Source organism: Diceros bicornis, unplaced genomic scaffold (genome assembly GCF_020826845.1).
Source record: "Diceros bicornis minor isolate mBicDic1 unplaced genomic scaffold, mDicBic1.mat.cur scaffold_252_ctg1, whole genome shotgun sequence".
Lineage (NCBI taxonomy): Eukaryota > Metazoa > Chordata > Mammalia > Perissodactyla > Rhinocerotidae > Diceros > Diceros bicornis.
Window position 1 is genome coordinate 338,131 of NW_026691130.1, and position 27,351 is coordinate 365,481.

General features: G+C 41.0%; 1 long non-coding RNA gene and 1 pseudogene across 4 annotated transcripts; one reads left to right on the forward strand and one right to left on the reverse strand.

Annotated features, from left to right (window-relative positions):
• Positions 1-27,351, forward strand: part of LOC131402754 (adhesion G protein-coupled receptor E1-like) — a 212,904-nt pseudogene that overhangs the window by 155,262 nt on the left and 30,291 nt on the right.
• LOC131402745 (uncharacterized) lies at positions 280-26,971 on the reverse strand. 4 transcript variants are annotated; one of them, XR_009218933.1, is made up of 5 exons: positions 22,821-23,027; positions 20,679-20,774; positions 20,525-20,587; positions 895-1,013; positions 280-734 (listed from the first exon to the last, which is right to left on the reverse strand). It is a non-coding gene; the product is annotated as an uncharacterized LOC131402745 (long non-coding RNA). The 4 variants fall into 4 exon arrangements; XR_009218934.1 differs by lacking the exons at positions 20,679-20,774; positions 22,821-23,027 and adding an exon at positions 26,882-26,971; XR_009218931.1 differs by lacking the exon at positions 20,679-20,774 and having other exon boundaries at positions 22,821-23,012.

A 27,351-nucleotide genomic window follows, 5' to 3' on the forward strand; every position in this document is an offset into this window, starting at 1 on the left:
ACGCAACCAGGAGCCGCTTGACGGCACTGGGGAGTGAACAGCAGCAGACAGATTCCGGGGGAGTAGTTTGAAGTGAATTCCTGTGGCTTCCACTCTGGGGCCATGTGCAGTCAGAGCAGGGCATGGGAGGCAGTGGCTCTGGGAAAACCACAGTCTTCACAGCCCAAGAACAAGAAAAATGAAACTGGGGGACTGTGGTTGTTACCAAACCAAGTGGGCTTGTTACCGAACCAAGTGGGCCCGCCTCCTGGTGAGTTAAATAAGACTATACCAGTGGAAGTTGTCTCACAAAGTAAACTGTATTTGCAGCAAATAGGAGGCCGTGAGGAATCATTTCCAAAGTCATGGCGTCCCAGAACTAAGGGAAGCAGGAACTTTTATTTCAGTTGGGGAATAATATTCAAAAGGGAGAGGTGGGGGTATTCACCTGCACAGGCTCAGCTGGAGAACATGCTTCCACATAATGAGGCCTAAGCTCCTCCTGGAGAGATCTTTGCATTAAAAATAAAGCAAAGGTCATGGGCATAGCTCTTGTGGTGAGGCTTGGTCAGTTTCAGGATGGCTGGTGGTTACATCTCCCTTGAGTGCCTCATTTGGTCAGTTTCAGGATGGCTGGTGGTTACATCTCCCTTGAGTGCCTCATTTGGTCAGTTTCAGGATGGCTGGTGGTTACATCTCCCTTGAGTGCCTCATTTGGTCAGTTTCAGGATGGCTGGTGGTTACATCTCCTTAACCTACAAAAGGAAAAGAAACAGCTTGGAATAACAGTTAATTGCTTCCAAACCCACCTTTGAGTTTCTCCAGGCACCTCGTCCGGGACATGGTCACTGAAGAGGGAGGGGGATTGCAGGAGGGGAAGAAATGTGCAGGGGAAACTTCAGACTCTGCCCTCACCTTTCTGATGGACTGAACCACGCATGCGCAAGCCACTCGCTAACAACAGAAGATCTGAACTGAGGCTGGAGCTGCAGCCAGGAGCCAGTTTGCGGTTCAAGACCAGCTGAGATCACTACCTGCTGAACCAAGAGACACAGTCATTGGTGGAAAATAACAGAATCCAGAATTTCCACCACACCACATTCATAATGTCCAGGACACAGTGCAAAATCACCCAACATCCAAAAATCAAGTAAATGGGACACATTATTAAGAGAAAAGAGGATCAACTGAGATAAATCCCAAGATGACCCAGGTGTTGGAACTGGCAGATAAGGATTTTTCTTCATGTGCCATAAAGCTCGGTTATTAGGTGCATAAACAGTCTGTATTATGTCTTCTTGATAACGGACCCTTTTGTATTTCACAACGACCTCCTTTATTCCCGGTCATATTCACTGTGCCTGAAATCTGCTTTATCTACTATTAGTATAGCTTCTCCAGCTTTCTTTCAACTAGTGTTAGCATGGCATGTTTTTCCAATCTCTTTATTTTTAATTTATTTGTGTTTTTATATTTAAAGTGGGTTTGGGGTAGGCAGCATGTAGTTGAGTTTGCTTTCCTATTCAATCTGACAAATTATGCCTTTTAAATGGGGTTTTTAGACCACTGTCATCTAATGTTACTGCTGATAATAGTTAGATTTGAATCTATCCTGCGATTTGTTTCTTAGTTGACCAATCTGTTTTTTGTTTGCTTTTTCCTCTTAGACTGCTTTTTTTTGGATAATTTAAGTATTTTTTATGATTCCATTTAATCGTCTTTTTTGGCTTATTCTGGATGAGTCTTTGCTGTGTGTGTGCGTGTGTGTGCATGCCTTAGGGTTTACAGTACACATCTTTAACTTTTCACAGTTTATCTTCAAATAATATCAGACCACTTCATGACGCCTGAACAACCTCACAACAGTACTCTCCCACCCCCACTGCAGCCTCCGTGTCCATGTTGTCACACGTTTTATTCGACATGTTACATACCCCACAGAAAGTGCTCTCTATCCCTTTCTTCACATAAGGTTTCCATATTGTGTCATTTTCCTTCAGCATCTCTCAGCGCTGATCCGCTGGTGACCGTGAATTATCTCAGCTCTTGTGTGTCTGAGAAAGTTGATATTTTATCTTATTTGTACCCTTTGCTGCCAGGCATAGAATCATAAATTAGCAGCTTTTTTTCTCAATACTCTGAAGACCTTGCTTCACTCTGCTCTGGCCTGAGATCCAGTAAGAGATCTGTCTTCATTCTAACCTTTGTTCCTCTGCACTCAGCAGGTCTTTTTCTCTCCTGTCTGATTTCATGATTATCTTGTTATCACCCTATTTAAGCAATTTAATTATGATGTGCCTTGTTCATACTTCTTAGACTTGGGGTTCATTAAGTATCTTGGAGATGTGGGTTTATAGTTTTTTTTTTTTTAATAAAATATGGAAAATTTTCAGTCATTATTTCCTCAAATTGTTTTTTCTGTTTTCTTCTCTTTCTCTTTCTGGGACTCTGATTACATATATTTGAGGCCATTTGAAGTTGTCCTGCAGTTAACTTTCTGTTCATTTTCTTTGGTCTATTTTCTCTCTGTATTTTATTTTGAATGGTTTCTATGGTATGTCTTCAAGTTCATTAATCTTTTGACAGATTTGCTCTTAATCTCATCTAGTAAGTTTTCATTACAGGTGTTTAATTACAGACATTTCATCTCTAAAAGTTTTTGGGTCTTTTTCCTATCTTCCATATTTCTACTTAACATCATCAGCCTTTTCTTTTTTTTACTGAAGTATTGACATACAATATTATGATAGTTTCAGGTGCACCACATAGTGATTTGACATTTATATACATTATAAAGTGATCACCATGATAAATCTAGTTCCATCTGTCACCATACAAAGTTATGACAATATTGTTGACTTTGTTCCCCATGATGTAATCCCATCCCCACGACTTATTCATTTTATGACTGGAAGTTTGTACCTCTTATCCCCTCACCTATTTCACCCACCCCCGACCCCCTACATTGTCAGTCTTGTCTCTAACTTCTTGAACATGTGGAATATGATGACAGTAATAACATCCCATCTTTGTCTATGAATTACGTCATCTGTGCTGTTTGTGGTCAGTATCAATTGAGTGATTTGTCTCCTCATTACACGATGTGTTTTTCTGCTTTTTTGCAAACCAGGTAATTTCTGGTTGGCTGGTAGACATTGTGTATTCTTCCTTGTTGGAACCTGGATAGTTTGTACTCCTAAAAATATTCTTGAGCTGTTTCCTGGGACAGAGTTGTGTTACTTTGAAACAATTGGAAACATTCAGGCTGATTCTAAGCTTTGTCAGGTGGGATCTGAGTCACATTTAGTCCAGGGCTGACTGTGTTCCACCACTGAGGCCACTCTGAATACTGGACACAATCTCCTGCGAGTTATGGGGCTTTCCTAAGCCATGTGTGGACTGGCTGAACCCAAACCATTCCTGTCTGTGTGAGCTCCAAGAATTATTTCCTCTAATTTTTTGGTGTTTGATTCTGTAGTGTTGGGTAGTTTCCTCACATGGGTGCACTGGTCATTACTCAGTGGAAGATGCAGTGGGCCCACGGAGAATCTGTGAAGTTCTCTCTTGCTGCAGTTCTCACTTCTTGGGTGGTCTTCCGTATGTGCTCTAGTCACCTCAGCCTCCCAGGACACCCAGTGCCATCTCTTCAACTCAGGGAGAGCTCAGGGGTCCACCTGGGTTCTCCTTCCCTGTGATGGAGCCTGGAATTCTCTCTCCAGGCAGCAGGGCCATCACAGGGCCCACCTTGTCAGTTCCAGGTCTCTCAGGGGTCACTGAACTCTGCTGCCTGAGACCCACTGTGTGAAAACTACTGTTTCATATATGTTCCCCAAAATTTTCAGTTGTTGTGGGAAGAAGGGTAAATTAGTTCCCTGTTATTTCATCTTGGCTGAAAGCATAAGTATTAAACAAAGATTTTAAAGTGATTGTCATAACTATCCTCCGTGAAGGTAAACAAACATGCTTGTAGCAAATGAAAGAGTAGGAAATCTCAGCAGAAAAATTTAAAAAAGAAAATTTTAGAATTGAAAAATACAATATTAGAAATAACAAATTCTTTACATGGAATTTAAGTAGAGCAATAGAAATTAACATGGAAAATAGAAAGAAAAAAGGGTGGAAAAATAACAGAGCCTCAGTCACTCTTAGGTAAGATCAAACTTTAATATACATGTGGTCGGCTTCAAAGAAGGAATGGAGAGACAGAACGTGCAGACAAAAATACTTGAAGAAATAGTGGCTGGAATTATCCAAGTGATGGAAGATAGACATTTGCAAATATGATGCTCAACTAACACCAAGCAGAATGAAGACAGTCCCACATAGAGACACATCAGATCAAGCAGCTGGATACCAAGGCCGAAAAGCAAATGTTGGAAGCAACAGAGAAAAATGACAGTTCACACAGAGGGGAATAATGATTTGATTAATAGCTGACTTCTCATCAGAAACTATGGGGACCAGAAGAGAATGAGAAAAGAGATTTAAAGTGTTGAGAGAGAGAGAAAAAAAGACCTGTCAATGCAGAATCGTATATCCAGCAAAAATATCCTTCGAAAATCACTGTTGAAAGACAGCATTTCCAGATTTAGAGAAACTAAGAGAAATTATTACCAGCAAATCTCTACAATAGAAGATGCTAAAGGAAATTCTTTAGGAGAAGGGAAATTATACCAGAAAAGGAATCTCAGATCCTCAGAATGGAATAAGTAGCTTCAGAAATGGTAAATATCTAGGTAAATGTCAAAGGCTACTCATTTTTTCTGCTTTCTCCTTCTAACTTTTGTATAATACACACAACTTACAGTAAAAACTGTAATATTATGGGTAGGGTAGAAGGACGAATAGGTGAGCATAGAGGGATTTTAGGGCAGTGAAACTATTCTGTATGACACAGTAATGGTGGATACATGTCATCAGACATCTGTCCAAACCCACAGAATGCACAACAGCGAGAATGAACCCGGTGTAAACTGTGGACTTTGGGTGATGATGACATGTCAGTGCAGGTTCGTCATCTGTAACAATTACACCATCCGATGGGCAAAGCTGATAGTGGGGGGGCTGTGCATATGGGAGCAGGGCATATATGTACCAAACACTCAATTTTGTTGTGAAACAAAAACTGCTCTAAAAAAATAAAGTCTTTAAAAAATGATAATATTTTCTTCTGAGGTTCATAAGATATGTAGATGCAGTACATACAGTTACTACAGCATAAAGGATGGGCGGGGTGGCCCAATATGGCTGCACTATTTCCATATTTTACCTGAAGTACTAAAATGTTAATTGTAAGTGGAACAGGAAAAGTTAGAGATGGAGATTGTGAACCCTGGAGAAATGACTGAAAAAAAAATAGCCAATAGGACAAAAAATAAAACAGTGTAATCCACCACATCACCAGAGTAAAGAAGAAAATCATGTGACATGCAGAAAATGCATTTGAAGAAATTCTACATCCATTTATAAAAGTCCAGGAAAGTAGAAGTAGAGGGAACTTCTCTAACTTGATACAAGGCGTCCCTGAGAACCTGCAGTCATCACAGACAGTGAGACTAAAGGCTTCCCCTGTTAAGTCAGGATCAAGGCGGAGACATCCGCTCTCATTGTCCCCAGTCAACACCACACTGGATTCTTAGTTGGTGTGAAATAGCAAGAAAATCAAATAAAAGGCATACAGATTGGAAAGGAAGGAGTAAAACTGTCTTTTTTCACAGATGACATGACTGTCTACATAAAAAATCCTTAAGAATATAACAAAAAAAAAAGGCTACTGGAATTCATAAATGAGTGTAACAAGGTCATAGGATACAAAGTCAACATACGAAAATCATTTGCATTTCTATACAGTGGCAATAAATGATTGGAAATTGACATGTTTTTTCTTTTGCTTGAGGAAGATGGTCCCTGAGCTCACACCTGTGCCAATCTTCTTCTACTTTGTATGGGATGCTGCCACAGCATGGCTTGATGAGCAGTGTGTAGATCCATGCCCAGGATCTGAACCCGAGAACCCAGGGCCGTGGAAGTGAAGTATGAGAACTTAACAACTGCGCCACCAGGCCGGCCCCCAGAAACTGACATTTTTAAAGTGCAACTTACAATAGCAACAAAAATCATAACATATTTAGGAATAAATCCTATAATATGCCTGTAGAATCTCTATGCTGAAAACTACAAAACGCTGATGGAAGAAGTGAAAGAAAACTTCAATAAGCAGGGAAATGGTCTTAGTCTATTCGGGCTGCTGTAAAAAACCCACAGACTGGATAGCTTATAAACAACAGACATTTATTTCCCACAGTTCTCGAGGCTGAGAGTCCAAGATCAAGGCGCCAGCACGGTCACATTCTGCTGACAGCCCGCTTCCTGGTTCATAGCTGGTGCCTTCTTGCTGTGTCCTCACACGGTGGAGGGGACAAGGGCTCTCTCTGGAGCCTCTTTTGTTATAAAGGCACTAATCTTGTTCATGAGGGCTCGACCCACATGACACAAGCACCTCCCAGAGGCCCCACCTTCTAACACTCTCAACCTTGGGGGTTAGGATTTCAACATGTGAATTTTGGGAGGACATAAGCATTCAGACCCCAGCAGAAATATACAGTGTTCGTGGATTGGAAGACTCAGTATTTTAAATATTAATTTTCCTTAAGTTGATCTATACCAATTACAATTCCAGCATATTTTTGGTAGAAACTATGAAGTTGATTCTACAATTTATTTGAGTAGGCAAAGTAATTAGAATAGCCAAAACAATTTTGAAAAAGAAGAACACAGTTGGAGGCCTTAAACTACCTGCTTTCCAGGCATATTATAACATTACGATAATCAATAGTGTGCTGGTGAACGAATAAACACACAGATCAGTGGAACAGAAGAGAGAATCCAGAAACAGAACCACACATGTATGAGCAATTGATATTTGACAAAGTTGCTAAAATAACTTAATGGAGAAAGAATGGTATTTTCAAAAAGAGGCACTGGAAAAATTGAATATTCATATGCAAAAATATCCACCATAATATATAACTCAAAACAAAACAAAACCCCAAAATCCTTGGACCCATGTCTCACACCACATACAAAAATTAACTCAAAGTGAATCATAGCAGTAAGTGTAAAATCTAAAACTATAAATCTTCTAGGAGAAAATATTCATGACCTTGGATTAGGCAAGGATTTCTCAGGTATGAAACCAAAAGCACACCCATAACAAATTTTGTTTAGTTAAACTTTATCAAAACTAAGAACTTCTTCTCTTCAAAAGACACTGTTGAGAGAAGGAAAACAAGTCAAAAACTGGGAGAAACCATTTCTGCAACACACATCTGTGAAGGCTTTTTATTCGCTGTATATGAAGAACTCTTCAATCTGAATAACAAAACAAACAACCTCGTAAAAAATTGGCAAAAGATTTGAAGAGGCACTTCAGCAAAAATGATACACAAATGGAATGAAAGTACAGGAAAAAATGCTCAACATCATCAGTCATCAGAGAAATTCAAATTAAAACCACAATGAGATACATGTGTGCACCTTTCAGAATGGCTTAAAAAATTAGCAACAATATCAAGTACTGGCAAGAATGCAGAGCAACCAGAATGCTCGTACACTCCTGCTGGGAAAGTAGAATGTTTCAGCCATATTGGAAAACATTTTGAGAGTTGCTTGTAAAGTTAAAGAAATGTTGACCATGTAATCTTTCTGATCCAGTAATCTTATTCTTGGATATATGTCAAAGAGAATCAAAATGTTACGTTCACACAAAAATCTGTATGTTGATGTTTATAGCAGACTTATTCACAATTTCCAAAAACTGGAAACAACCCAAACAGACAAACTGTAGATATAAATGTTCTTCAGCTAGTAAATAAGTGGCACATCCATCCAATGAAATATTATTCAGTAATGAAAAGGAATAAGCATTTTATATGTGAGACGAAATGGATGAATATCAAATACAATCTGCTAAGTAAAGAAGGTAAAGCTCAAAAAGTTGTTACATAGTGTGTGATCCCATCCCTGTGAGATTCAGGAAGAAGCAGAACTACTGATAGGGAGCAGATCAGTGTTGGCTAGTGGGGAGGAGGGGCTGCCACAAGGGGCAGACAGGGAATTTTGGGAGCAGCAGAGCTGTTTTCTGTCTTGATTTCTGTGGTGGTTTATGAATGTATGTGTTCATAACAAATAGTACTGTAAAATAAAAAAACTTGACTTTTATGGCATGTGAATCATGTCTCCACTACTTCCTTTGAAAAAACCAGTAGGAAAGTTTTAAAAAGACAAATAAAGGGGAAAAAACTGGAGGAAACGAATAGAAAAAAGAAATAAAGTTACAGACCCAAAACTATGTCAATAGCTATTTATTTTTAATTTTATATATTTTTAATAAAAATTATATATTTTAAAGTATCCAATGCTGATTTGATGTACATATACGTAGTGAAATAACTACTGCAGTCAAGCTAATTGACACCTCATCTCCTCACACAGTTACCATTTTTTTGTGATGAGAGCACCCAGCTACTCTTTTAGCGGATCTCAAGTATTCAGCACAGTAGTATTAACTGTGGTCATCGTGCTGTACGTTAGATCTCTGGACTTACTCAACCCGCGTCACTGCACCTTTGTACCCCTGACCACCATCTCCCCCCCTCAACCCCAGCCCCTGGTAACCGTTCTAATCTCTGCTTCTATGAGTTCCATGTGTTTTTTTGTTTTTTTAGATTCCACGTATAAGTGAGATTATACCATATTTGTCTTTCTCTGTCTGGCTTGTTTCGTTTAGCTTAATGTCCTCCAGGCTCGTCCCTGTTGTCACAAATGGCAGGATTTCCTTCTTTCTCATGATTGAATAATATTCTGTTGTGTATATGTACCACATCTTCTTTATCGATTCATCTGTCAACGGACACTTGGGTTGTTTCCATATCTCGACTACTGTGATTAATGCTGCAGTGAACATGGGGGTGCAGATATCTCTTTGAAATACTGATTGCATTTCCTTTGGATATATCCCAGGAGTGGGACTGTTGGATCACGTGGTAGTTCTACTGTTAATTTTTTCCCTTACGTTCTTTTATTTATCATATATGTGCAGATCTGTTTTATGTACAATGATTGGTTCTATCAATCATACCAAGGTGTTCTATTGATACTATTGCTAATTTTTTGAGGAACCTGCATACTGGTTTCCACAGTGGCCACACCAATTTACATTTCCACCAATGGTGCACAAGGGTTCCCTTTTCTCCACATCCTCAACAAGACATGTTATTTTTTGTTTTTTTGATGATGGCCATTCTAACAGGTGTGAGGTGATATCTGATTGTGGTTTTGATTTGCATTTCCCTGATGACTAGTGATGTTGAGCACCTTTTCATGTATCTGTTGGCCATTCATATGTCTTCTTTTGAGAAATGTTTATTCATATCCTTTGCTCATTTTTCAGCTGAGTTACTTGTTTCTCGCTATTGAGTTGTATGAGTTCTTTATATATTTTAGATATTAACCCCTCATCAGATTACAGTTTGCAAATATTTTCTCCCATTCTGTAAGTTGTCTTTTCACTCTGTTGATGATTTCCTTTGCTGTGCAGAAGCTTTTTAGTTTGAATGAATCCCATTAGTCTACTTTTACTTTTGTTGCCTCTGCTTTTGGGGTCATGTCCAAAAAAAGCATTGCCCAGACCAATCTCAAGTTTTTCTCCTATATTTTCTTCTAATAGTTTTATGGTCTCAGGTCTTAAATTTAAGTCTTTAATCCATTTTGAGTTAATTTTTACATATGGAGTGAGGTAAGGGTTCAGTTCTTCCATGTGTGGAAAACCAGTTTTCCCAACACTATTTGTTGAAGAGACTATCCTTTCCCCATTGTGTATTCTTGACAACTTTGTCAAAGATCAATTTACCATAAATGCATGGAGTTATTTCTGGGCTCTCTCTTCTATTCCATCGGTCTGTGTGTCTGTTTTAATGCCGGTGCCATGCTGTTTTGATTACTATGGCTTTGTAGTATACATATATATATTTTGGTGAGGAAGATTAGCCCTGAGCTAACATCTGTTCCCATATTCCTCTATTTTGGGTATGTGGGGCACCACCACAGCATGGCTTGATGAGCAGTGTGTAGGTCCGCCCCCAGGATCTGAACCTGTGAACCCTGGGCCTCCTAAGTGGAGCAGGCGAACTTAACCACTATGCTACTGGGCTGGCCCCCATAGCTTTGTAGTATATTTTGAAGTCAGGAAGTGTGATGCCTCTAACTTTGTTCTTTTTGTTCAAGGCTGTTGCTGAACAACCTGTGCTTGAAACTCCTATCCCACCATCTTGTTTGCTCATCATTTTACACATTAGTGGACCGAAGAGTTCAGTTAAAGGCTGAGATTCTCGGGAGGGATATAAAAATAAGACCCAAATGTATACTATCTACAAAAATTGCACTTTAAATATAAAGGCACAGACAGTTTGAAATAAAATAAAAATAAAAATCACAACAATTGGAAATGCAGTAGAGTTGCCTCTTTATGCCTCTTTATGCAGATAGAATCATACATGAGGAAAAATCCGAAGAAACCCACAAACAGTTAGTACAGGTGCTGGAACAACTGGACACCCACATGCAAAAGCGTGAAGCTGGACCCTCACCTCACACCATCCACAAAATGAGTTCAAAATGGATCCAAGGCCTACATATAAGAGCCAAAATTATAAAACTCATAGAAGAAAACATAGGAGTAAATCTTTGTGACTTGAATTTGGCAATGATTTCTTAAATATAACACCAAAAGCACAAGTAACAAAAGAAAAATTAGACAAATTGGACTTCAAAATGAAAAACTTTTGTGCATAAAAGGAGAATATTAAGAAGGAAAAAAGATAATCCACAATCCAAAATGGCAGAAAATATTTGCAAATCCCACATCTGATAAAAGTCTAGTGGCCACCAGGCCAGCCCCCTCTGCCTGGCAGGATGCCCTGAGTGATAGAGGTCTCAACCCCACAGCACCTGGACAATGGTCATCCTCCGCATTGCCAAGGAGTGAGTGATGGACTGTTCTGACTTATTCAGAAACAGTGACGGAGCCCAAATTCCTTTCACAATCACCCTAGAGGTCAACGGCTTCAGTCTGCTCCTAAAGAACACACGGTGTTTGCGAGTCTGAGAACCAAAAGAATTGTCTTCACTTTTCTGAAAAGTGTGTCTTATTATTTCACATTAGTGACCATTTTCAAACTGGCTCCCAGTGGTGCCCTCCCACTTTATTTCTCTGAAAGTGGCCGTGGCGACTTGGCTGTTCTCTGTTCCCAACCCCCACGGTGTGACAAGGCCGATGACATCCGATTCCTGGGATCCTGACCTAGGTGGAGATTAACTCAGCCTCAGCCTGTGATGGGAAGTGATGGTCCCAGCTCTTCCTCTTCTCCCTCCCCTGTTCTCATCCTCCTGCTCTGCACAGTCTCAGAGTTGCCTGACATCACCACTGACAAGCCCTGCAGAGCCCAGAGATTTCTCTTTGAAGAAAAGAAAAACTCTGGAGAAATCAGAGAGATAAATAAGGAATGTACCCAATTCCTGCCTTGTCCTTCTCCCAGACTAATCCTGCTGATGGCCAAGAGGATGAACAATGAGAGAGAGTGGTTTCTCTCATTAGAATTTTAAAATCCTCCAAGTAATGGATCATTTTGGAGCATCCTGTGTTTTCCTGCTTGTCCCAAGAATATATTATTACTAAACTTGAATAATTTTAATGGGGGAAATTCTTTATCTCATAAAAATGCTGAGCAGGGGATCCATTTAAAAAAATGTTATCAAGGTAACTCCAGGGGTTTACAAGGAACAAGGAGCCTACACCCCTGTGTTCCAGACATCAGCTGAGACCTTCTTGCCAGGAGCCAGGGTCCTTGGAGGGAGGGGTGCCCATGACCCTCCTCCAGCAGGGCAGGCCTTCTCAGGTGCATCCCCCAACATGGGCGCACACACCACAGGATCCTAGGTTAGCCAGTGGCAGGCAGCCGGCTAGGGATATGGGGACAAGCGAAAACTGCTCACTCAGACTGGGACACCCCTGGGCTAAACTCAGGAGCAAGGTGTGATCCAGGCCTGTAAACCCACAAACCTCACCATGAGTTCTTTCCATCTGGATACGGCAGTGGAAAGGAGAAGGTGCTGGGTGGGGAAAAGCATTACGCTGAAAAGAGCTCCTGCCTCTGCCACCTGCCTGGAGTTTGGTCTCCAACAAGCATGGGTTTTCTCACCTTTAGAGAAACGAGGGGTGGAAGCCATCGAGTTTCCTCAAGTGCTTGAGGGGCCTCATTTTCAGAGCTGCTCAGCTCCCTTCCCTGCCCGCAGTGCGTCCACGGGACCCCAGCCCACGGCCCCTCCCTTCCGATCTTTCCCTTTGGAAGCTTCAGATGTGCCCACTCAGGCACCTAGTGGTTTGGGGTCCTGAGCTGACGCAATTTTAATGAGTTTCCATCATTTTCAAAGGGAAAAATGGGAGGGAGGTGGCTTGTTACTGAGACAGATCGCAGGGCACCTGGAAGGACAGGACACTCATTTCCATTTACCTCGTCTGATGACCCTCCAGTTCCATCAATGGTTGAGTGAACGCGGCCTGTTCTTCCCAATCACGGTGCAAGTGTGTAATTTCTCCCAGTGGAATTTGATTTTAATGAGAGGCTAGCTCATAGGAGAGAGTCACTATCTAGATAGCATGCACGCGTCAGGTTAATTTTAAATCAGCTTTTAGGTCAATCTGTCTTAATTAATCCATTAACTGTTTTTGACTAGCAATTTCAATAATTGTTTTAGCATAATACTTGGCAGTGTAATTGCTTTTTGGAATCTGTTCATTGAGATGTCAGAGTCAGATCCGGGGCTCCCTCCCTGTGCCCGAGTTTGTTTGTGTGTGTGTGTGTGTGTGTGTGTGTACAAGCATGTGGGGGGTGCTTCCTCTGATTATTAATGAATGCATTTTCACGAGGCTTATTGATATCAGGGAGCCCTGCCTTTATTTTTAAAAAATTGTTAAATAAAATTTTAATGTTAGAATAGTTTTAGATTTACAGAAAATTGTGATGATAATACAGAGTTCCCATATACTTCACACACCAAATTTTCCCTGTGATTAGCACCTTACATTAGTATGGCCCCTTTGTCACCATTAAAAAACAGTAGAAAAGATCAATGAAACAAAGAGCTGGTTCTTTGAGAAGATAAACAAAATTGACAAACCTTTAGCCAGACTTACTAAGGAAAAAGGAGACAAGGCTCAAATAAATAAAATTAGAAATGAAAGAGGAGAAATTACAATGGACACCACAGAAATACAAAGGATTATAAGAGAATACTATGAAAAACCATATGCCAACAAATTGGACATCTAGAAGAAATGGATAAATTCTTAGATTCATACAACCTTCCAAAACTGAATCAAGAAGAAATAGAGAATCTGAACAGACAAATCACATGTAAAGAGATTGAAACAGTAATCAAAAACCTCCCAAAAAATAAAAGTCCAGGACCAGATGGCTTCTCTGGAGAATTTTACCAAACATTCAAATAAGATTTAAAACCTACCCTTCTCAAACTATTCCAAAATAGAGGAAGATGGAACACTTCCTAACTCATTCTATGAGGCCAACATCACTCTGATACCAAAGCCAGGCAAGGACAATACAAAGAAGGAAAATTACAGGCCAATATCATTGAGGAACATAGATGCAAAAATCCTCAACAAAACATTGGCAAACCAAATCCAGCAATACCTTAAAAAGATCACACACCATGATCGAGCGAGATTTATATCAGGGACACAGGGATGGTTCAACATCCGCAAATCAATCAACGTGATACACCACATTAACAAAACGAGGAATAAAAACCATATGATCATCTCAATAGATGCAGAGAAGGCTTTTGACAATATCCAACATCCCTTTATGATAAAAAGTCTCAGCAAAATGGGTATAGAAGGAAAGTATCTCAATATAATAAAGGCCATATATGACAAACCCACAGCCAACATCATACTCAATGGGGAAAAACTGAAAGCCACCCTTCTGAGAACAGGGACAAGACAAGGGTGCCCACTCTCACCACTCTTATTCAACACAGTACTGGAGGTTCTGGCCAGAGAAATTAGGCAAGAAAAAGGAATAAAAGGAATTCAAATAGGCAATGAAGAAGTGAAACTCTCGCTGTTTGCAGATGACATGATTTTATATATAGAAAACCCTACTAAAGAATCCATCAGAAAACTATTAGAAATAATCAACAACGACAGCAAAGTTGCAAGGTACAAAAGCAGCTTACAAAAATCAGTTGCATTTCTATACTCTAATAACGAACTGACAGAAAGAGAACTCAGGAATACAATCTCATTTACAATCGCAACAAAAAGAATAAAATTTGGCTTATTATGATTACAATCTTCTGAAATTTATGGAGGCTTGCCTTGTTTCCCAACGTATGGTCTATTCTCGAGAATGTCCCATGAGCACTTGAGAAGACTGTGTATTCTGCTGTGTTTGGATGGAGTGCTGTCTATATATCTATTAAGTCCATCTGGTCTAGTTTTTCATTTAAGTCCACTATTTCCTATTGACTTTCTGTCTGGATGACCTATCCATCGATGTAAGTGGGGTGTTAAGGTCCCCTACTATTATTGTGTTGTTGTTAATATCCCTTTGAGGTTTGTTAATAGTTGCTGTATGTACTTTGGTGTTCCTCTGTTGGGTGAATATATATTTATAAGTGACATGCCTTCTTGGTGGAGTGACTCTTTTATCATTATATATTGCCCCTCTTTGTCTCCCATTACCTGTTTTATCTTGAAGTCTACTTTGTCTGAAGTATGGCAACAGCTGCTTTCTTTTATGTGCCATTAGCTTCGAGTATCATCTTCCATCCCTTCACTCGGAGCCTGTGTTTGTCTTTAGAGCTGAGATGTGTTTCCTGGAGGCAGCATATTGTGGGGTCTTGTTTTTTAATCCATCCCGCCACTCTGTCTCTTTTGATTGGAGAATTCAATCTATTTACATTTAGAGTTATTATTGATATATCAGGGCTTAATGCTACTAGTTTATCACCTATTTTCTGGTTCTTCTGCACTTCCTTTGTTTCTCGTCCTGTGTGTTTTGGACTACCAATTCAGTTTGGTAGTTCTCTATGATGGTTTTCTTAGTTTTCTCTTTATTTATCATACATGTCTGTGTTCTGATTATTTGCTTAGTAGTTACTATGAGGTTTGTATAAAAAATCACATAGATGAGATAGTCCGTTTTCTGATAGTCTCTTATTTCCTTAGACTAAGTCAATTCCATCCGTTTCCTCTTCCCCTTCTAAGTTATTATTGTCCCAACTTATTCCATCTTGTGTTATGGTTTGTGGTTAAAATGACAAGATTATATTTATTTTTGGTGTTTTCCTTCCCTTTATCTTTGCTGTTATAACTAAGTATTTGCTAACCTGTTCTGATAGAGAGCTTCAATTTTTCTGATTTTGTTTACCTATTTTTCTCCTTGCTCACGGATTTGTACCCCCCCCCCTTTTTTTTTTTCCAGGTATGAGGGCCTTCTTGAGCATTTCTTGTAGTGGGGGTCTTGTGGCAATGAACTCTCTTAGCTTTTGTTTATCTGGGAAAGTTTTTATTTCTCCATCATATCTGAAGGATATTTTTGCTGGATATTCTTGGCTGAAAGTTTTTGTCTTTCAGAATTTTGAATATATCATTCCACTCTCTCCTAGCCTGTAGAGTTTCTGCTGTGAAATCCGCTGAGAGCCTGATAGGAGTTCCTTTGTACCTTACTCTCTTCTGCCTTGCTGCCCTTAATATTTTTTCTTTGTCATTGACTTTTGCCAGCTTTACTATTACATGCCTTGGAGAGGTTTGGAAAAACTTCAAACTTCCCCAGGTTTGGACTGTTCTCAGTTATTATTTCTTTGAACAAGCTCTCTGCTCCTTTTTCCCCTCTCTTTTCCTTCTCGAATAGCTATAATCCTTATGTTGCATTTCCTAAATGAGTCAGATATTTCTTGCAGAATTTCCTCTCTTTTTTTTAGGCTTACTTCTGTCTTCTCCTCCATCTGGAGCATTTCTGCATTCCTATCCTCTAGATTTCTAATTCTACCCTCCATACTCTCAGCTCTGTTCTTTAAAGATTCCAGACTTTTCTTTATCTCCTCCATTGTGTTTTTCATCTCCAACATTTCTGACCGGCTTTCTTTATAGTTTCAATCTCTTTTGTGAAGAAGTTCCTCATTTCATTGAACTGTCTATCTGTATTTTCTTGTAACTCATACAGCCTTTTTATGATAGCTATTTTGTGTTTTGTTTTTCTTTTGAGGAAGATTGGCCCTGAGCTAACATCCGTTGCCATCTTCCTCTTTTTCTTTTTTATCGCCAAAGCCCCAGTACACAGTCATATATCCTAGTTGTCGGTCCTTCTAGTTCTTCTATGTGGCATGCAGCCTCATCACGTCCTGAGGAGCAGTGAGTAGGTCCGCACCCAGGATACCTACTGGCGAACCCTGGGCCGCCAAAACAGAACGTGTGAACTTAACCGCTACTCCACTGGGCCAGCCCCCATGATAGCTATTTTGAATGCTCTGTCATTTAGATTATAGGTTTCTGTGCCTTCAGGATTGACTTCTGGGTGCTTGTCACTTTCCTTCTGGTCTGGATATTTAATATATTTTTTCACACTGTTTGACGGTGTGGATTTGTGTCTCCGCATGATAGTATCTGGTTGCAGCTTCCACCTGCCACCATTGGGTGGGGGTCAAGAGCTGTATATTCTGAGCCCACAGTGATCCATGGATACTTTGGCCGACTGGCTGTGCTGGAGCACTGGACAGGGGGAGGGATGCTTTCTTTTGCCTGCCCAATCCCAGGGGCTTCTCGCTCTTCCTTTGCTATCTGCTCTCCTGGGGTGCTAGCTTGATGAAGATACCCCTCAACAGTTCAGTCACCTCTGTGTGGGGGTTTCCCATGGGCTGTGAGCGAACTTGGAGAGTCACAGTTTTCCCACAGAGGGTCGCCTCTCCCCCTCTCTCTGCAAGCCATGCGGTCCCGAGGTCACTGCCATTGGGGAGCAAGAGGAGCTCTCCCTACCTCCTTCCACTTCCTCCGGGGGTTGTCCAGCACCTCCACGTTCAGATGTATACCTGGGTGGGTCTCTCAGATGTCTTTTGTGTTGTGTGAGTGTCCTCTTTTGGTATATGAATGTCCTTTTTGTTGTATCTTAGTGGGGAGAGTCTAAGGGGAGAGCTCGCTCCATCATGATGCTGACGTCACCTCCCAAATATTTTATAATAATATATGGACTGTAACTTTACTCAAATTGTGAAAAAACCTTTAGAAACTGTCATCAAAAGTGTAATGCTGGATAGCTCACGTTGTGCAGCCCATTCTTCTCAAAGAACCAACACTGCTAATTCTAGCTCTTTCTCCTTTACAAGTATTTAAATCATAAAAGAGTACCTGGTATGTAGCATTTCTATTCTTGGCTCAATAAATTATTCAACATTCTTTTAGCAAGCAAAAATAAGTTAAATACCACAAAAACGTTCACCCTCAAAACACAGATTTGCAAAGATACTGGAGACGTCCAAAATTAACCAACAGGCTACCCCTGGGCCAATAATTTTTAAAAACTTCCTTACCATGCTAATACTGTGCTTTAATCTTGGTTGGCTGTTCCCATTTTTCCTTCTGAACAAAAAACCTGAGACTGGTTTTACTGCTGCCCATATCTGCCATTTTCGACACAAGCAACAGTAATGGAGGAAGACCCAAATGTACTATCTTTCACATGCAGGCACTTGGTAAAGCTGCCAGGGGTGGCCAGTGTCCACCTGGAACAGGTACAATAGTAACCATGCCTTCTCCATCCAAATTCTAGTTTCATTCTTGCCTCCACAATAACCTTCAAAGCTGACCACATAAGCAACTCATCCACGCATCCGTGCAATCATTCATATATTCAGGGCTCTGAATATGAATATGAAAGCCACTCAGCTAGGGTCAACAGGGAAAACAATCAGGTAAGTACAATACCTGTCAGGGACCCTGACAGACTGGACACCCTAACCTAGCAGAAGGACTCAAGGAGGATTTCACAGTGGAAATTACTTTTCAGCTAAGACCTGAAGGATGGGTAAGAGTTAACCCAAAATTGGGGAAAGCAAGAGTAAAAAGACGAGGGGAGAACATTCAGGCAGGGGAACTAGCATGTTAGAAGGCTCAAAAGTAATAAATAAGAATAACGATGATATTGACAAAAATAGTGATGAATAATAAATTATTGACTCTCTGGGTCAGACACTGCTTTAAGGTTCTATATGTATTAATTCATTAAGTTCTCATAAATATCCTTATCCCCATTTGACAGATGAACAAATGGACGCACAGAAAGTTGAAGTAATCATCCCAAGGTCATAGGGCGAAGAGGTGGTGGGACTTGGACTGAACTGAGGCGCCTGAAGACAGAGCCTACCTGCTTACACTGTGCTACAAAAGATCTGGTCATGCTTCAGAAACTGGAATTTTGGTCCATGAAGAATTTTAGGGGGAGGCTGACAAGGGTGGTGATGATGAGAATTAAACAAGGGCAGATAATGGAGGGTCTGGGAAGCCCCTGTACCAGACACCTCTCATGTCCTCCTCACATCCTCCCGGCCCACCTTTTCTTCTACCAGCCACAGCTGCAGCAACCTGCCGTATGCAGTGAACCTGGCAGCACCTGCCTCAGGTGCATCAGGTGCTACCAGGGCTGCAGCACGGAAAGCCTGGATGTGAGGAGTCAACACCTCCTGGGACAGCCCTGACCAACAGGGGTCAGGAACCAGTAGGTAAACAGCCCCCTCTTCCTTGCCTTCAGTGGACACTTGTGGGGAGAAGAGGGGCAGACTACATGGCTCCTCTGAAAACCTGGAGGGATGGAACCCTAGGTTCCCACAGCAGTGATCAGCTCCTACTTCATTTTGCCCAGCCTTCCTCTTCAGTTTTATGTGACTACTTCCTACAAATTACCACCTACACGCAAACCCTCCTCTCACACTCTGCCTTCCGTGGGGAACCAGATTGAAACAGCCATGTTAGACAGTTTAGATTTTATCCTTCGGGCAGTCAAAGACAGCATATTTTTGGCAAATCATACCTTCTCTCTTCCAAGAAGCAACAAGAGGCTGAGCGAGGGGAACAAACTCAGCAAAATGATGGCTTGGTAAAGGTTCCCATTCTTCTCTCACCTCACCCCTCCCACCACCATTACACCAGGAAGCCACCCAAGAATAGGGTGCAGGAAAAGTCTATACCCTGTCTTCTGCTCCTTTAGCCAGAGGCTAGAAAAATGGCAGCTGCCCTGGACTCCTTCAGACTGGGGCCCACTTCTGAGGCCATGGCATCTACAACACTGCTACTTCTTCCACCATCTCACTGGCTCTTCTTGTCTCCTCTAGAGCTACTAGAGACATATGGCTACCTGACTGGTACCTTTGGAAGTACACTAAATCTTAAAACCAAAGAATAAGCTTGAAGATGAGGAAATAAATGGAATAGATAGATGATTTGGTTTTAAAATATTCTTGGCTTCTCTCTCTTCTGGATGAGATGTTTTCATTTCTCACTCATATTATGATGTAAATAAATCACAGATTAAATGCTATAATAGCCAGAAATTTTTTATATGAACAATATTGGAGGTAACACCATACATCTGGCTTAAGGATGAAGTTCAGTTTCTATAAAATAGAATTAAAAATATTAACATTTTGCTCTTAATATTAGATTAAGTAACATAAAAAGGATAACGTATATTATCCACTGCTCATAGTAATTTTAACTGTCATTATCATATATCCAGGAATAAGTGAGACACCATGTAACCCTGCCTACAGCAGTTTGTTGAAAGGCCAGCTACAGCAATTACGCCTTAATCAATACACAGGCTCAAGGTGTTTAAATTGTGGCCAAAAAGAAAGAAAGACCACAAGGCGTCTTTCTTTTTTTTTCAAATTTTCTTCTTTAAATTTATTTATTTAATTAATTTATTTTCATCCCCAAAGCCCCAGTACATAGTTGTATATCCTAGTTGTAGGTCCTTCTAGTTCTTCTGTGTGGGATGCTGCCTCAGCACGGCTTAACGAGCCATGCGTAGGTAGGTCTGCCCCCAGGATCTGAACCAGCAAACCCCGGGCTGCCGCAGCGGAGCACGGAAACTCAACCACTACGCCACTGGGCCGGCCTATAATCCATCTTATTCTTAAGACATTTAAGCAAAATAGCTTCCTGAGATAACACAAATACTGAATGATGAAAATAAGATAATTTTTATCTTATACTAATTTTAACCAAATTTATTCTTACATTTGACAGTGATTATACTAAATTGCAATGTTTAGGTGAAACTGCTACACATTAGAAATAAGAGAATGGTAAAAGTACTGTAACTATGGTATTTGTAACATATATTAGGGTTAAATGTTTATTGACTAACATATGCAAATTGGTTTAAAAACTGTTACCACTGTCCTTTCTTACCTGCATATGTCAGATTGATTATGTTCATAAAGTTTCTTTTCCAGGTCCAATCTCTTCTTTTCACTATAATACAGAAAGAAAATGTTTTATGAATAATTACACTGATAAGTAATAGGCAGTTGGATTTAGAACATGATCTCCTTTGAAATCACACCTTTGTAAGAATGCTTCTCTGGCCTCTCTAAGAAGCAGAAAATGCCAGCTGCGTTTGAAACTCAAGACAAAAATACTTAGCAGTCATCACGGAAGTCTAAAAAGCAAAAAGGACACTGAAATGAAGCAAAAACAAGATTCTCAAAGTAAATGGGGAAATGCAGTAAGAAAAGGCTGGGAAGCAGGTTTAATCACTCAGCAAGTATTTCTTGAGTGCCATGATGACGGTTCTAGGTCTGAAGACTAATCCGGTGTAGACCAACCAAGGACCCTGCCCTCAGGCAGCTGACATTCTAGGGGGAAGGAGAGACAATAAACAAGATAAATATGTAAAATATGATATGGCCAGACTTCTCTGAGACGGTGACAGTTGAGCGATGGGGATCCCACCAGGTCTGGACACAATGCCTCCACAAATCCACCCTAGATTGAAGATTGGTGGCTTGCTCTGTTCCCAACTGGACAAGCGTGGGCAGAGCCAAGTAGCTGAGTTAGGAAGAGGTCTCTGAAAAGTAGACCTGCCCTCACTCACATTTAATGAAGACCAGGCCCCCTAACACTATTACTTCAAATTTGGGGGGATTTCTTTTTACAACTTTGTAACATCGCCGTGATTTGTCACTGACTGCTATCCTGTGATGATCAGGTGAGTGCTGGCAGTCAGCTAGAGGACAGAGCTTACCCTGCACACCCAGCCCGGGCAAGAGGTATGGGAAACTGGGCAGCAGGGGTGGTAGCAGCCAAAACCAAGGGGCTAGGGGTAAAACTGCTAAATGAGAAGCCATCTCAGTCCCAAAAAGAGTCCTTGGGAAGTTTAACCACAGAGGGCCCCGCTCAACCACCACCAACGTACCAGCTTCAATCCCATCTAACTGAAGCCAAACTGCGAATCTAAGTTAACAAGAACTAAAGGCCAAAAGAGAAATCACATAATGTCTGAGAGAAAAATGCTAAAGCAAAGACTGAATCAACGACAAGGAGTCCAACAGAAGGTGAGCCTAGCTTGGCCCCCTGAGGGACAGGGGCTGAGCCCACATTCCATTTGTGAGCTCTTAATTATTAGTTTCCGTTTTCCTTCAGAGAAAAAAAAAAGCCCAAAAGTTACTCTGTTAGCTAAATTATAGGTTAAGTAAATTTCTTTGCTTAGCATAATCTAGAATGGAAACCATCATTTAACCAAAATTCTTTTAATGGGAAAATAGGGTCCAAAATCCAAACACTGAATCTTTGCTTGGGGAATAATCTCTTCCTCAGTTGGGGTATGCCTACGTTAAAAAAAAAAAAAAGGAAAAAAAAAAAAATTTACAGAAACACAAATTTTTAATCTAATAGCTTCACACAGATCTTTATTTTCTCATTAAGAAGACTGAACTCAGAAGAGAAGTGAAAAAAACATGGTATAATTGCTTCCATGTTACAAATTTTTATTTGTCACTTTCCTCCCTTCTAAGGTTCAGTGATCAATAGGATACTTAGTTTATGAAAAATGAATGTCCGGACAGAGTGAGCAATTCGTCACTAAATTATGAGACAGACCCTTAAAGGCATCTATGACCTTGTGCCTCTGATGTCATGCTTTACTTCTGTGGAATTTCTGCCAAGAAAGCATGACTGGAATCTGGTCATGAAGAAACATCAGATGGACCCAGCTTGAGGCTCACTCTCCAGAATGAAAGCTGTTCTCTAGGAAACTGTCAGGAACAGGAAAGGCAGGGAAAGACTGAGGAATAGGCACAGATGGGGAGAGACTGAAGAGACATGGCAAATGGGTTCACAGATGGACTCCTGGACCAGACGATAAAAAAGACAGTGCTAGGACAGTTGGTGAAATTTGACTGGGGTCTGTGGATTGGTATATCAGCACTGATTTCCTGACTGGGAGGGTTATATGGTGATCACAGAGAGAGCATCCTTGCTTTTTGGAACTATGCACTAGAGTGCTTAGGAGTGATGGGGCATCATATCTGCAGTTCTCAAATGGTTCAGAAAAGATTAATAATTTTAGATAGAAAGAGAAAGAGAAAATATAACAAAATGTTAAGAGTTGAGGAATCTGGGTGAGGGAAATATTAGAGGTCTTTGTCCTCTACTTGCAACTTTTCTGTAAGCTTGAACTCATTTCAAAATAATTGTAACAATTTACCTCTGACTTCTAGTGAAGAAGGACCACAGTCTCTTTGGGAATCCACCACCTCACGAGCAGCAAGTTCTTTTTAATAAAGAACATAAAACTTCTTTGTTCTTGCTCTATCTCCAGTAGGGACAGACTGGTCAAACTTCTTCTCTAGCATGACACTTCCTACACTGAAAAACCACAAACACCTCTTGGCCTTCTATTCCAGGCAAAATGATGCTAATCTCATTCACTCTTCATCACAGGCCCATTTTCTAACCTCATCATCCATGCAGCAGTGCCTCTGAGTGCTGTCTTTCATATGTTTTAAATTTAAGACTTAAAACAAGATGTCTACCCCAATAAAAAGCCAGAGAAAGGATTATTGGGAGGATCATCTTGCAATTCCTACAGATTAAATCTCTGTTTCAGAATCTTTGGAACATCCAGCCCCGGGATATGTACCCACTGCCAATGGTTTCAGGCACCTGCACCCCTCACTCGGACCTTTCGAAGTTTTACACAGCTGGGTGGTCCTTAAAGTGTAGTATGTGGTTTAGTTTCCTCCTTTTAAGCCACCTGTTATTCAGTTTTTGTATCAATATCATCTTCAGCTTAACTCAACTAATACCTCAGCATCAATTTCTGGGCCTTTACGATATCTCACCCTGAATCAATATTGGTATTGAAAACACTGGGGCTGGTTAATGGGCCTTTTAAACAGATGTTTTTATATAATTGTAAGTGTCAACTCCACTTACATGTTTCTACTACACTTGTGGCACTATATGCATTGTACAGAGTCATTCCATCAGGCTCTTGTAGATTCAACGACCTTCCCACAATGCAAAGAAAACACTGATACAAAAAGGAAAAAATTCAGAATATAAAATTACATCTATGTGTGACTACAGCTAAGACAATCTGGCTAGAAACGCACCAAGTACAAGGGAAAAGCCCAGCTATTAGACCAGCTAACATTGCAATGACCCACCTCTAAGGGGGCTGAGAAAGGACAGGTTGTTTTTCTCTCTCACTCCCAGGAAGTCTGTGGACTGACAAAGCAGCTGTGACTGCCCAAGGTCGCAGCCTGTAAATTTCTGGAGCTTCAGGAGACAATGGTCCTTGTGGTCAGCGGGATTGGTTGAGAAAAACAGGCACATTCAAACACTCAAACAGGGTACAGACAATGATAGTCATTATCTGTTGCTTCACAAACTACAGCTTTCAACTCTTTTACTTTGAGGCTCTTTATTTACTAGAGAAAAAAAAATCTGTGGCCGTACTTCACATATTAGTCAAGGCCTCTCATTTCTGTGAGGAACCAAGGTTCAGAGAGGCTGAACCACCTGGTCAAGGTCACACAACAGTTCACAGACTGGAACCCAGGTTTCCATGTTTCCACCGCACTTTTCTGTGTATCCAAAATTATTCGCCTCTGTACTTATTAACTATGCATTAGAGTTAGTTATGGACTTTTAAAATGAAAAACGAGTACACACAGCAACAGATCTGTACTGACTTAAAAATAAAACCAACCTCCAAAGGCAGAACCATGAATAGGCTATAAAATTTGACTCAAATTCCTTATACAATTTCAACAGCCTCACCTTGCTTAATAGTTAAAGCATTAAGTGTTAAACATGAAGTAATAATCATTACACAGTTATTATACCATAAGGACTATAAACAGCCAGGTGTTCCTAGCACAGGAAGCAAAAATGATAACTCACAATTAACTTAGTTCAAAAAGAATGCCATTTGAACCAGTGACATTTTAAAATTTAGAACTTGGGCTAAGAGATACAAATAACTAAAGGCCTGGGGTAACTAAGCTACTATTCTAAGAGAACAGAGTCAAAAAGCAGTTAAAAAAAAAAAAACTCAAAAAACAAACACACACAGTACAGAGAACAGATTGGTGGTTACCAGAGCGGAAGAGGAGTGTGGGGAGGGTGAAAGGGGTAAAGCAGGACAATGTGTACAGTGACGGATGGAACTAGACTTTGGGTGGTGAACACGATGGACTCTATACAGAAGTCGAAATATAATGATATACACCTGAAATTTATATAATGTTACGAACCAACGTGACCTCAATAAAAATAAATTAGTAAAACGTAAAGAAAAAAATTACACGCACACCCAGAGGTGAATTTGTTTTATTATTTGTTTGTTTGCTTTTTAACTTGGAGCTGGACTTCAGTATAAGATTTCACTTTGGGGATGGGACAATAGCTTAAATTGGTTTGAATCTATAAACCAAACTTTAGTTTTTCAAAATGGTTAAGGAACCTTGGAGCAGAATTGAAATTTTAAAATTTATTTTAGGGGCCAGCCTGGTGGCGCAAGCTGTTAAATGCGCACGCTCCGCTGCGCCGGCCCGGGGTTCGTGGGTTCGGATCCCGGACGGGCACCGACGCATTGCTTGTCAAGCCATGCTGTGGTGGCGCCCCATATAAAGTGGAGGAAGATGGGCACGGATGTTAGCCCAGGGCCAGTCTTCCTCAGCAAAAAGAGGAGGATTGGCAGATGTTAGCTCAGGGCTGATCTTCACACACACACACAAAAAATTATTTTATTATTCTTATTGTTCTTCCCCCTGGTGATTTCTTTTAATGTATTTAATCTTATATAATGGGTTTTTTTTTGTGTGTGTGTGTGAGGAAGATCAGCCCTGAGCTAACATCCATGCTAATACTCTTCTTTTTGCTGAGGAAGACTGGCTCTGAGCTAACATCTATTGCCAATCCTCCTCCTTTTTTTTTTCTCCCCAAAGCCCCAGTAGATAGTTGTATGTCATAGCTGCACATCCTTCTAGTTGCTGTATGTGGGACGTGGCCTCAGCATGGCCAGAGAAGTGGTGTGTCGGTGCACGCCTGGAGTCCGAACCCCGGCCGCCAGTAGCGGAGGGCACGCACTTAACCGCTAAGCCATGGGGCTGGCCCCAATGGTTTCATTTTAAACACAACCTAACAAACAACATTAAAGAAACTGGGTTTTTTTTCTTTAAAAAAAAGCACTTTAAGTGTACTGATGCACAGAGCAATGTCTTGTCTTTTAATTATCAAGTATATGCAGACACAATATCATCTTTGAAATATCACACTGTCCACTCTTCCTGGTTGACTGGAACATGGTCATTATTTAGTGGCAATGTGTGGCTAATGTTCTATACAAGACACTTATACCTCCTGGACATTAGCTGGTTGACTTGGGATTTCTTCCATTCCTTGAACAAACATATATCAAGCCCCTCCTCCACCTAAGGTACTCTATTATCAGCTAAAGCTTCAGCTAGATATGGTTTCTGAGCTCCTGGAATTCTCCATCTAGGCAGGGAGCAAGTCACTCAAGCCACTATCTAGAGTCCTGTAAGAATGCCGAGGTTGCATGAGTTAGGGAACAGGCTGATCAATACTTAGTGCAGGGAAGCCACTGAAGGAAGTGATTTTTCAAAAGCTGGAGTTGAGGAGGTTCCTGGGGTGGGTGAGTGGCGGTATGTCAGAAAGAAAATAGGATATAGAAAAAGATTAAAGAGTAAAATATGGTGAGGACAATTAAGGAGGCCTGTTGTAGATGCTCTATAAACATTTGACAAAAATTAAATCTAGCATAAAACCAATATAATTCCTTTTCAAAACCACTTACTTCTGCCTTTACCTTACACATAACTATTGTTGTCATTTTAGCATTGTTACACACACACAGCTCTCGTCACTAAAATGATTTTGTAACTTTAACACTCATTAAACCTTTTGTTTATCAAGAGATCCAAACATCTATTTCCTTTCTTGTCAACTAGAGATTTCCAACACCAATTAATTTAGCAGCTAAATAATAGTTCCAACAACTTATCTTTTATGTGGTTATTTATAGCAAAGTGCTTTTTAATTTTCTTTCTGTATGTGCTCTTAGATCTAGCTGTCTTCAGCGGTTCTCATCTTTCATGTCTTAATCAAGGTATCACGCATACTCCAGAAGCTGGACTTCTCTGTCTGGAAATTTCATCCCTTCGCTGGAACTATGGCCCTCAGAAAGTCTCCCGCATTTAAATAGGGCATATGTTTGACAAACACACACACACTCACCTGCCTGTGTTCCTGGACCTGTCACCACTGATGCAGTGCAGCTGTCAGGGTGGGATGACAATTTGAAGAGACTGCGGAGGGGGCGTGTAGAGGGAACGAGAGAACTTCACGAGGCTTGACTGAGAGTGACAGGCAGGAGAACTCCTACTCCCCCTTCCGGGCAAATTCAGTGACGCGGCCGCGTCCTCCAGCGGGAGATCTCCAACAAGGGGGTCTCTCCGGTAAACTCTGTCCTCCAGGCCCCAGTGGGAGCTTGGGGGCCGTCGCGGGCGGACCCAGGCCCAGGGGAACCACGGGCGGGGCGAGTGGGAAGGACAGACGGCAGGGCACCGGCCGACCCTGGGCGCCGGCCTATGCCCGCCCCCGCCTCGGGTAGGCCGTACCTGTCCCGCAGCCCGCGCTGGAGGCGGCCCAGCCTCTCCTAGGAGTCGGGGCCCGCCAGGGGCGCGGACCGAGCGGAGGCCTGGCGC